Source organism: Scyliorhinus canicula, chromosome 20 (genome assembly GCF_902713615.1).
Source record: "Scyliorhinus canicula chromosome 20, sScyCan1.1, whole genome shotgun sequence".
NCBI lineage: Eukaryota > Metazoa > Chordata > Chondrichthyes > Carcharhiniformes > Scyliorhinidae > Scyliorhinus > Scyliorhinus canicula.
The window spans coordinates 37,441,302-37,451,044 of record NC_052165.1 but is presented as its reverse complement, the minus strand read 5'-3'; the positions used below and the strand labels follow the sequence as shown (position 1 = coordinate 37,451,044).

The following is a 9,743-nucleotide window of genomic DNA, read 5'->3' as shown; positions in this document are numbered from 1 at the left end:
CTGTTAAGAAAATGTTAGCAAGACCATTCTTTATTGTGTAAGATACTGGGTTGTAATGGCCTGATTGAAACATTTACTTAGCAAGGACCTTCCAATGGGAAGTGAAACTGATGGAAAGGTAGATATGACTGGCAATGATATAAAAATAGGGACATTAGACTCTGCAGGGATCTAAATTTAATCAAATCCTGTGCAGGTTGTATCTGTATATTTGTAATGAAGTAAACTCTACTTGTAATCCACAAACTAATTGTCTCACTTTGAATTTTTACACATCTTAAAATCTAAGCCTAACAAGATTCAAAGTGTCAAGGTCACAAATCCTGGAGTTCAACTGAGGAGCCTAACTACCTAAAGGCAGTGTTAAATAATGGGTTAAGAGACATTCCAATTAGTTGTCTCATTTATATTAAGTATCCAATAATTGACACTGATATGTAAAGAGGCTTCAGGTGGCCTTTGTGTCAGGTGATGTGAAGGTAGAGTTTTGTGCAGAGTCTGTTAAAGTGAAATAAAGATGTTTGTAAAAAGGAACAGTACCATTGACTCTTTATACAACAGTAGCTAAACGTCTAACAGGCAGTACATTCTAGAACAGTGTTTTTCAAACTCTTTTGCCATTTTTACCAAGCTGCCATCCTTTATGACTCACGCCAGCCAACCTTTGCTACGCATGCCTGCCAACTTTTACGACCCATGCCGCCCGAACTTCACGACCCAATATTCTCACTTACCTTTAATGTGACAGGTGAGGCTGTTGGGTCCTCACGATCTCACTTGCTTTGTTATTCAATGTTCCATTCCTGATAATGACTTCAGCCAATGATTTAAGATCTCACTGCATCCGTTGAACAAAATAACAAGGTTTATCCTCAAACACACCGTGCTTGGTTTTCAAATCTCTTTGAAGTTTTGAGGGTTTTAAACTTTCATTTGCCAGTGCTTCCCTGCATATAACACACATGAAATTTGAATCCTGATTTGCAGTGGCACAATTAATAAATGCACACCTCATGTAATCATCTTTATGCTGCTTTGTTCCAGCTTCACCTTCATGGATTGTTCACCAGAGACCCTGGAGCTCGCACCAGCTGGCAGCTACAAAATGGAGGAATCTCTCTCCTGCTCGCAGAACACGTGAAATCAGCGTGACCTGCTCTTTGGCACTGCTCCAGACAGGAAGACTCCAGCTTCTGGGTCAGTGCTCTGAGGAGGAGGCGGTCTGCCTCTCTGGGCTCTGGGCTCTGGGCCTGTGTACTGCTGAGGGGGCACGCATGCATGGAGCTGGCATTCTGAAAGCCGGTCAAGGCCGGCATTTTTAAAAGCTGGTCGCGCCGTCGGGCACTTCTTCCTGCAATCGGGAATGCCGACACCTGGCCCGCGATCGGGAACGCCGTGACTTGTGGTCCCACAACCTTCCCGACACCCACCTGCGGGTCGGAACCCTGGGTTTGAAAATGACTGTTCTGGAAGAAAGTCTACAGACGATTGTCTGAGCTGCACGCCCTGCCTGCAGCATGATGGTTGTTACGGTGGCCACGATGGCCACAGGGAATCATCAATAGATCTCCCCTTGGGCTTTGTGGAGTATGAACTTCCCTATTGAGTGGGTGGGAGCGGTTCCAATGGGAAACAAACTGGGAAACAAGGTCTCTGGACTTTGATTTGTGCATTGTAAGCTGCGGCCTTTTCTATTATGTAAATAAAAGGATGCGGTGTTGGAAGAGTAGCCTTGGTGAGATTATTACAGTGGGTCTGTGAGTTTACCAGTATCCTAGTCCAGTGTAGTATATTTAATTCAACATCTGCATAAGTAATGTTCTGCATGATTATTTAGAAATTATTAAATGGACAGCATCTTCCTGAAACTCATCTCATGAAAATCTTTGTCTCCAAAAGCACGTGAACTGATGTTAAGACCCTGAAATTCTTTGATTTACCAATCTTCAATATCATCATTGTAATGACAAATAGGTATTAAGTTCTCACTCCCCTAAAAATAAATAGTGATGCACAATGTGATGAAAAGGTGCCATTTTAATAACTTCATGCTCATGAATATTTAAATCAACATCAAATAATGTTTGAACCTGCCTATTGTCTAAATTATACTGCACATGTTCCTCAAAGGGCTTGCGTTACCTTGGGGATAGACCCCTGTTAACATTGGCTGCTGTAAGAGAGACTGACGGATCCCTGTGACCTGCATATGGATGGCGTGTGTTTCAGAGATCAAACGATTGTCAAAATGGTTTCATAATATAGAGGTCATAGAATTTACAGTGCAAAAGGAGGCTATTCAGCCCATCAGGTCTGCACCGGCCCTTGGAAAGAGCACCCTACCTCCATAACCCAGTAACAGTAACCCCACCTATCCTTTTTGGACACCAAGGGCAATTTAGCTTGGCCAATCCACCTAATCTGCACATCTTTGGACTGTGGGTGGAAACCAGAGCACCTAGAGGAAACCCACACAGACACGGTTAGAAAGTACAAACTCCACACACTCACCTGAGGCTGGAATGGAAAGTATGGCTGAATTTCCCGCTGGCAGGATTCTCCGTTTTGCCGGCAGCCCAGGGGTTTCCCGACGGCGTGGGGCTGCCCCACAATGGAAAACCCCATTGACCAGCCGGTGAAACGGAGAATCCTGACGGCGTGCTGCACCATAAATCTGGCATGGCGGGACGGAGAAACCCGCCCCATGTCTCTGGAGCTGTGAGGCAGCAGTGGTAACCACTGTTCCACCGCCAAATGTACATTCCTTTCTCTTGTCTCCATGAGGGGACAATTTTGAAGGGACTATGCCCGATGATGCGGTGACACATGATTGTCAGCTTCAGAAATGTGGAGAAGGAGGCTATTTTGGCCCATCATCAAAAAATCACTTCAAGGGAGCACCTGGATTTGAACCAGGGACCTCTTGATCTGCAGTCAAATGCTCTACCACTGAGCTATACCCCCGACTCTTGCCTGAGGTCACCTTAGAAAAACCTGATTCAGTTATTCAACGCCATCACAATGGTGTTGGCCCTGGAAGATCAAAAAGCGACTTGGATTTCTGAAAGGCTTTTGATAAACTCCCTCATGACAGATTGTGCTGAAGGTTAATCATTATAGAGTTAATTTACATTGAGGACCTTGTGTTGCCCTTTTATGTATTTTCTTTTCCTTTTGTTTTCTTTCCATGAACTAAATGGTCTGAGCTGCTCACAGAAAAATACTTTTCACTGTACCTGGGTACACGTGACATTAAACAAATCCAAATTAGAAATTAGCCACTATTAAAATGGTGACTTTGAGCAGGGGCGCTTTCCATTTGGGGCTTGTCACTGCTGGGTTTAGTATTGGGTCCAGTGTCGGTCACCAGGTTTCTGTGTTGGATTCCTTGCTGTTAACTATGTCTGTTAATGATTTTGTACAGGAGATAAATGCAGTTGCTAATTGCAGGTGACCCTAAAATGTGAAGTAGCCGAAGGAGGAAATTAATCACTGCCTCTTTTGGATAGATAATGTGGATCCAAAATTGGGTAACTCTGTTAAATGTAGATAAATGTGCAGTTCTGCACACAGAATTTGAAGTATAATGTGAGCGGGTATGTATTAAAAATGACCAGGAAGGAGAGAGGTTGGGCAGAGGTCATTACTTCTCCATAAAAGTTCAAGCGCTTTATCATGAGGCAATAGCTAAAGTGAAGAGGGATTGAAGTTGAATTTCAAGGATGCTCAGTACCTTGACCTCATTGGTCTTGTGACCCAATGGTTAGCATCCCTGCTTGTGACAGAAGCTCCCAGTTTGTGTCACACCCCAGGACTTGATGGCGAAAGAAGGTGCATTTGTAATGTGCTCAACAGGTTAAGTGTCAACCTGCAAATGTTGCCAACACGCCAGTGGCTGCTGATAAGAGGGAGAGAGAGTCCTGGCCAGCTATGCTTTATGTGCCTCTCCTGAAGCTACAAACCTTTGGTGACAGACTAGCGATCTGTTCTGGGAATTTCTATCAATGGCAACAGACAAAAATCTGCCCTAGAGTGAAATGAAATGAAAATCGCTTATTGTCATAAGTAGGCTTCAAATGAAGTTACTGTGAAAAGCCCCTAGTCACCACATTCCAGTACTTGTTCAGGGATTGAACCCACACTACTGGCCTTGGTTTGCTTTACAAGCCAGCTATTTAGCCCACTGTGCTAAATTCAACTAGGTGGGGAAAGCGAATTGGAATCTGACCTCATATGGAGACTTGTGTATCATTTTTACTTCCCCAATACAAGAAGTTCATTGTGACTTTAAGGGCAGGCAACAAGGATCATGCCCAATCTGAGACAGACATTAGTTCATAGGTTTGGATTCATTTAAGAGACTTAGAGGGGATCTGATGAAGTATTTAAAATTATTAAAGACATCGATAGAAGTGCCCAAGCTGTTCGAGATCACTGGAGCCAGATACAGTGAGAAGCCTCCCGTTTAAATTCAGAAAGCTGGGAGTGAGTTTATTTTTCTGAGGACATTTATTCAAACATGATGTCCTGGAACTGTGATGATTGACATCCAAAACCATCTTCCTTTGTGCCAGGTAGGACTCCAACCAGTGGAGAGTGTTCCCCCTGACTCCCATTGACTCCAGTTTTGCTAGGTGTCTTGATGTCACACTTGGTTAAATGCTGTCAAGGGCAGTCACTCTCACCTCACCTCTGGAGATTTGCTCTTTTGTCCATGTCTGAACCAAAGGTTGAGTAGCCTTGACGGAACCCAAACTGAGCGCCAGTGAACAGATTATTGCTAAGCTTTATATTTCAGATTGAATTTAGATTCTACCAGCTGCTGGGGTGGCATTTGAACCCCCATATCCCAGAGCATTCGTCTAGGCCTCTGAATGACAAGTCTGTCATAATATACATCGAGGTATATGATGGTGTGCAGACAGGCAGTGATTGACACACAGGACGACCAGTGAACACACAGAACACAGCAGCCAATCACCAGACAGGACACGACCACTATAAAGCCAGAGTTTTCCCGCTCTCTCGGGATCCAGCCTCTGAGACAGTCAGAGCCCGTGAGCAGCAACTAGAACAAACACCATGTGGTAGTAAGATAGTCTGGTCAGGTTAGCCTCAGGTCTCCAGTCAAGTCAGCATAGTGTCAACCCACAGTTAAAGCATGTATTATAGTTAAGTGTTAAATAAAATCGAGTTGCATTTCTTCAAGTGTTGGAAGCCTGTCTCTCTCACCACTGCAGTAAACGCAGTCCTCGCAGATCCAGCTTACCCAACACATCAAAGTCCAGTGACATTACTGGTTGTGTGGACTATCCGATCCAGAGAGATTGTCGTCTGACTCCGGTAGTTACTCCAAATTGGTTTATTAACACTTTAGATACGTTATAGATAAGTCAATCATTTATGAATACAGACTGTTCCAACCTGCTGATGCCACTGTGACATCATAATTTCCATCACTCACTCCCATAACTATATAAACCCATTACGCTACAATTTCCACTGCACAACCATCTCCTGCCAGAAGATCACTCCCTAAAATGATCTAAACCTTAGTCTAGGATGGTCGTCTTTGAGAGGAGTGAGAGAAGTAGAGGGGAGGAGAGATTTAAGGAGGAAATTCCAGAGTTTTGGACCCAGGCAGCTGAAAGCATGGTAACTATGTTGGAGTGATTCAAATTGGTAATGTGTGAGAGATCAAAATTAAAGGGGTGCAGTTATATCGGAGGGTTTTCGAGCTGGAAGAGACTACTGAGCTAGGGAGGTGAGAATTAGCCATGGATGGATTCGCAAATAATTCTTATAAGTTATACGGATGCACTGATCATTACTCTTTATTACCTGCATCCCTGGAGCACCACAGCATTTCCTCAGGAATATTTCTCCCTTCTACTTATTTACATTGGGCGCGATCCAGCAGCCTCATTGTGCTCATGCGAGAGCGCGATAAGGCCGCTGACTAGCAACCGTTTGCGATGCAACTGGCCTGCTCCAGTAGGCGAAATCAGGATCCCGCCGTAGCGTGGTGAGAAACTAATAATCACTACTCAAGCCCTATTTTTATACAACGAATGGGGGTCACCGCATATCCAATGGCCTCCCGTGATCCAGCGGCCTCCCCAGCAAGTGGTCACGCTGGCATCAATTAGTACCTTTTGAAAAATGTGAACCTGGCGTAAAGGCTGCCGCAGGGACCCTAGGAGGTGAGTAGCCATCTTCGCTCAGAGGGAGTGAGCCTGGGGGCACTGGGCTTGCTGCCACTTGGCTAGGGGGTAAACCCGGAGGGGGAGGGGGGCTGCAGCTCCAGTTGGGGTGGGCCACAATGGGAGGCTGTGAGTATCAGGTCTGGGAAGTGGAGGGGTGGGAGAGGGGGATGGAGGCTCTGCTAGCTACTGCACTTGCAAATCTTTCCGGAAAACCACGCCCATTGTCCTGAGATTAAACTGACTTTTGTTTAGATATGCTGCTCAAATTTACGCTACCTTAACAGTTACATGAAAAGATCCTCACTATTCCCAGCTCACACCAGTGTGAAGGTAGCTACTGGATGTTTGCCCAGTTGGCTGAAACTCTTGCTTCTGAATCAGAATTTTATGGATACAAGCACCAATCCAGACACATAGGCCGGGATTTTCTGGTCTTGCTCAAAGTCAACAGACCTTTGGCTGGCCCATCAAGTTTTCCGTTCGCCCCCACTCCCCGCCCACCCCACCCATTGTGATGATTCCCACAGCGGTCTGGAAAATCCCGGCCATAATCTAAACTCCAATGCAGCCAGAGCTCCAGCTTTCAGATGAGATGTTAAAGTCAGGCTCTCTCTGCCCCTGGCCTTCAAATATCCCACGGCACTGTACTAACCTGCAGCTGCAACCACTGGAATGCAACAGTACAGATAACGTTTGCAGAGTCAATGGGTTCAAACTCCTTATATGAAAATTCCCAGGTGCTGCAGCCGGCATCAACCAAAAAAATTAATTCTTTATGGCTGAGAGAGAATGCTTGTGTAAGTTGAGAAATAATATGTTTAAAGGTAAGGTAGAGTTGGGGGTATAGCTCAGTGGTAGAGCATTTGACTACAGATCATGAGGTCCCTGATTCAAATCAAGGTTCCCCCTTGAAATTATTTTTCAGTGAAGGGCCAAAATAGCCTCTGTCATAATATTCACTCATACACATCATGAGGTAAAGACAGGCAGTGATAGACACCCAGGTTAGCCAATCAACACACAGGACAGAACACAACCAATCACTAGACAGAATACTAGAGGGGGGCTCCCCACTATAAAACACATGAGGCATCAGCACTCCGCCTCTTTCTACTGGTGACAACTGTAGCTGACAGTCAGGGTGTATATATTAGTTAGCACCTTCTACACGTGGCTCAGGGCTAGCCTGATCTAGTTAGTTACAGTTAGTACACTTAGACGAGTAGAGTGTCAACCCACAGCAAGCTGTGTGCCTTGTTACAGAAGTTCAATAAATCTTACTGAACCAACGTCTAAGTTTGGTGTCTGCTTTCCAGTCTAACTGCATCCAGTTGCAGTCCGTGTTACCCCAGGTTTAATAACACAACATGATACCAGGAGTGTCTACTTTATCTAAGTAATTTACCTTGAATAATCCATTGACGACCAGCAAGTGCCTTCCAGCAGCATGGAGAAGATCCAGGCCCCTCCACAGCTTCATATCTCCGGCAATCTCGGCACCAACTGGCGGGTCTTCAAGCTGAAGTTCAGTCTCTACATCGAGGCCTCGGGTGCATCCAATGCCAGAAAGATCATGCTGCTCCTATTGACTGCGGGGGACTAAGCCATCCAAATCTTCAACTCGCTCACTTTTGCCGCTGCCGAGGACAAGACCGAGTTCAAGACCGCTTTAGCCAAATTCGACAGTCACTGTGACGTTAAAACGAACAAGAGCTTTGAGCGCTGTCTTCCAGCAACGCCTTCAGGGTAAGGATGAGCCTTTCCAATCCTTTCTCACTCATCTCTGTATATTAGCGCAGTCCTGCAACTATGACTCCCTCATCAGGGATCAGATCGTGTTTGGGGTCCACTCCGACGCCCTGTGGGAGCAGCTTCTAAAGATAAAAAACATGACCCTGCCAGTGGCCATCGAGACGTGTAAGGTGCATGGACAGGCGAAAAGTCGGTATTCCCGCCTCAAATCGGCAGAACAGGACCAACTTGCCTCCCACGAGGCAGAGAGTGTACAGGCCATTGCCCGGATGCAACGCCTTAGCATCGATGAAGGCGGCCATTTTGCGCGCTTTTCCCGGAGTCCCACGTATGCGCACCATGGACAGGAGAACAAAGCGGCCGAAGACCACACTGCGCAGGTGCGAACGGTGGCTGACCGCACTGCACATGTGCGATGACGCACGGAGCGTGATGACGTCAACATCATGACGTGCCCAAACTACGGCACTGTCCACCTAAAGCGGCAATGCCCTGCAAGAGGCAGGCGATGTTTAAATTGTGGGAAACCTGGACATTATGCTGCCTTGTGCAGGTCTGCACCACCGGTCATGGCCCAAAGATCCCAGCGCTGTCGTTCACGTTAACCAATGCAGCATTCGGTTCAAGCTGGACACTGGTGCTTCAGCCAATCTCGTATCACAAGCAGATCTTGATCGCATCAAAAGGCGACCAAAAATTCTTCCGTCGGCCTGCCAGCTTCTTGATTATAATGGCAATGCCATTACTGTATTAGGGTCTTGTCACCTGCATGTCTCCAAGGCCATCATTGCCACACTGTGATTCAAAATCGGCAAGCCTGACAAGGCTTCCCTGCTTGGTGCCCATGCATGCAAGCTATTCAATCTCGTGCAGCACGTACCATGCCATGTCCTCTGCCAATGTGAATCTTCAGGCTGTCATTGACGAAATAGTGTCACAATAACCGTATGTGTTCAGTGGGATGCACACACTGCTGTACCGCTGTAAAATCTTACTCAGGCCTGATGCCACGCCTGTGATCCATGCACCACGACGGGTGCCAGCTCCTCTGAAGAAACGTTTAAAGGCGCAGCTGCAGGAGCTCCAAGACCAGGGTATAACCTCTAAAGTGATGGAACCGACTGACTGGGTCAGCTCAATGGTCTGTGTGAAGAAGCCCTCAGGAGAGTTACGCATATGTATAGATCCAAAGGATCTCAATCGGAACATCATGCGGGTACACTACCCGATCCCGAAGCGAGTGGAGCTAACCAGTGAGATGGCGCATGTCAAATTCTTCACGAAACTAGATGCATTGCGTGGCTTCTGGCAGATACAACTGGACGAGTCCAGCAGGAAGTTTTGCACGTTTAATACACCTTTCGGAAGGTATTGTTACAACCGCATGCCGTTCGGCATTGTTTCAGCCTCTGAAATCTTTCACAGGATCATGGAGCAGATGCTGGAGGGCATTGAGGGTGTGCGGGTCTATGTTGATGATGTGATCATATGGTCCACGACCCCAGAGGAACACACACATCGTCTCAAACAGGTCTTTCAACGCATCCATGCCAACGGTCTCAAGTTAAACAAAGCCAAGTGCTCCTTTGGCACATCATCAATCAAGTTTCTGGGCAATCAAATATCCCAGCCGGGTGTGCAACCAGACTCGGACAAAGTCAAGGCCATCACCACCATGAAGACCCCGGAAGACACGAAGGCGGTACTATGCTTCCTCGGTATGGTTAACTTTCTGAAAAAGTTTATTCCCAACCTGGCATCACACACCACAGCTCTCAGGCATCT

General features: G+C 46.4%; 2 non-coding genes across 2 annotated transcripts; one reads left to right on the top strand and one right to left on the bottom strand.

Annotated features, from left to right (window-relative positions):
- Positions 1-2,892: 2,892 nt before the first annotated feature.
- trnac-gca lies at positions 2,893-2,964 on the bottom strand. The gene has a single exon. It is a non-coding gene; the product is annotated as a tRNA-Cys (tRNA).
- Positions 2,965-7,043: 4,079 nt separating this feature from the next.
- Positions 7,044-7,115, top strand: trnac-aca. Its single transcript has one exon. It is a non-coding gene; the product is annotated as a tRNA-Cys (tRNA).
- Positions 7,116-9,743: the final 2,628 nt, after the last annotated feature.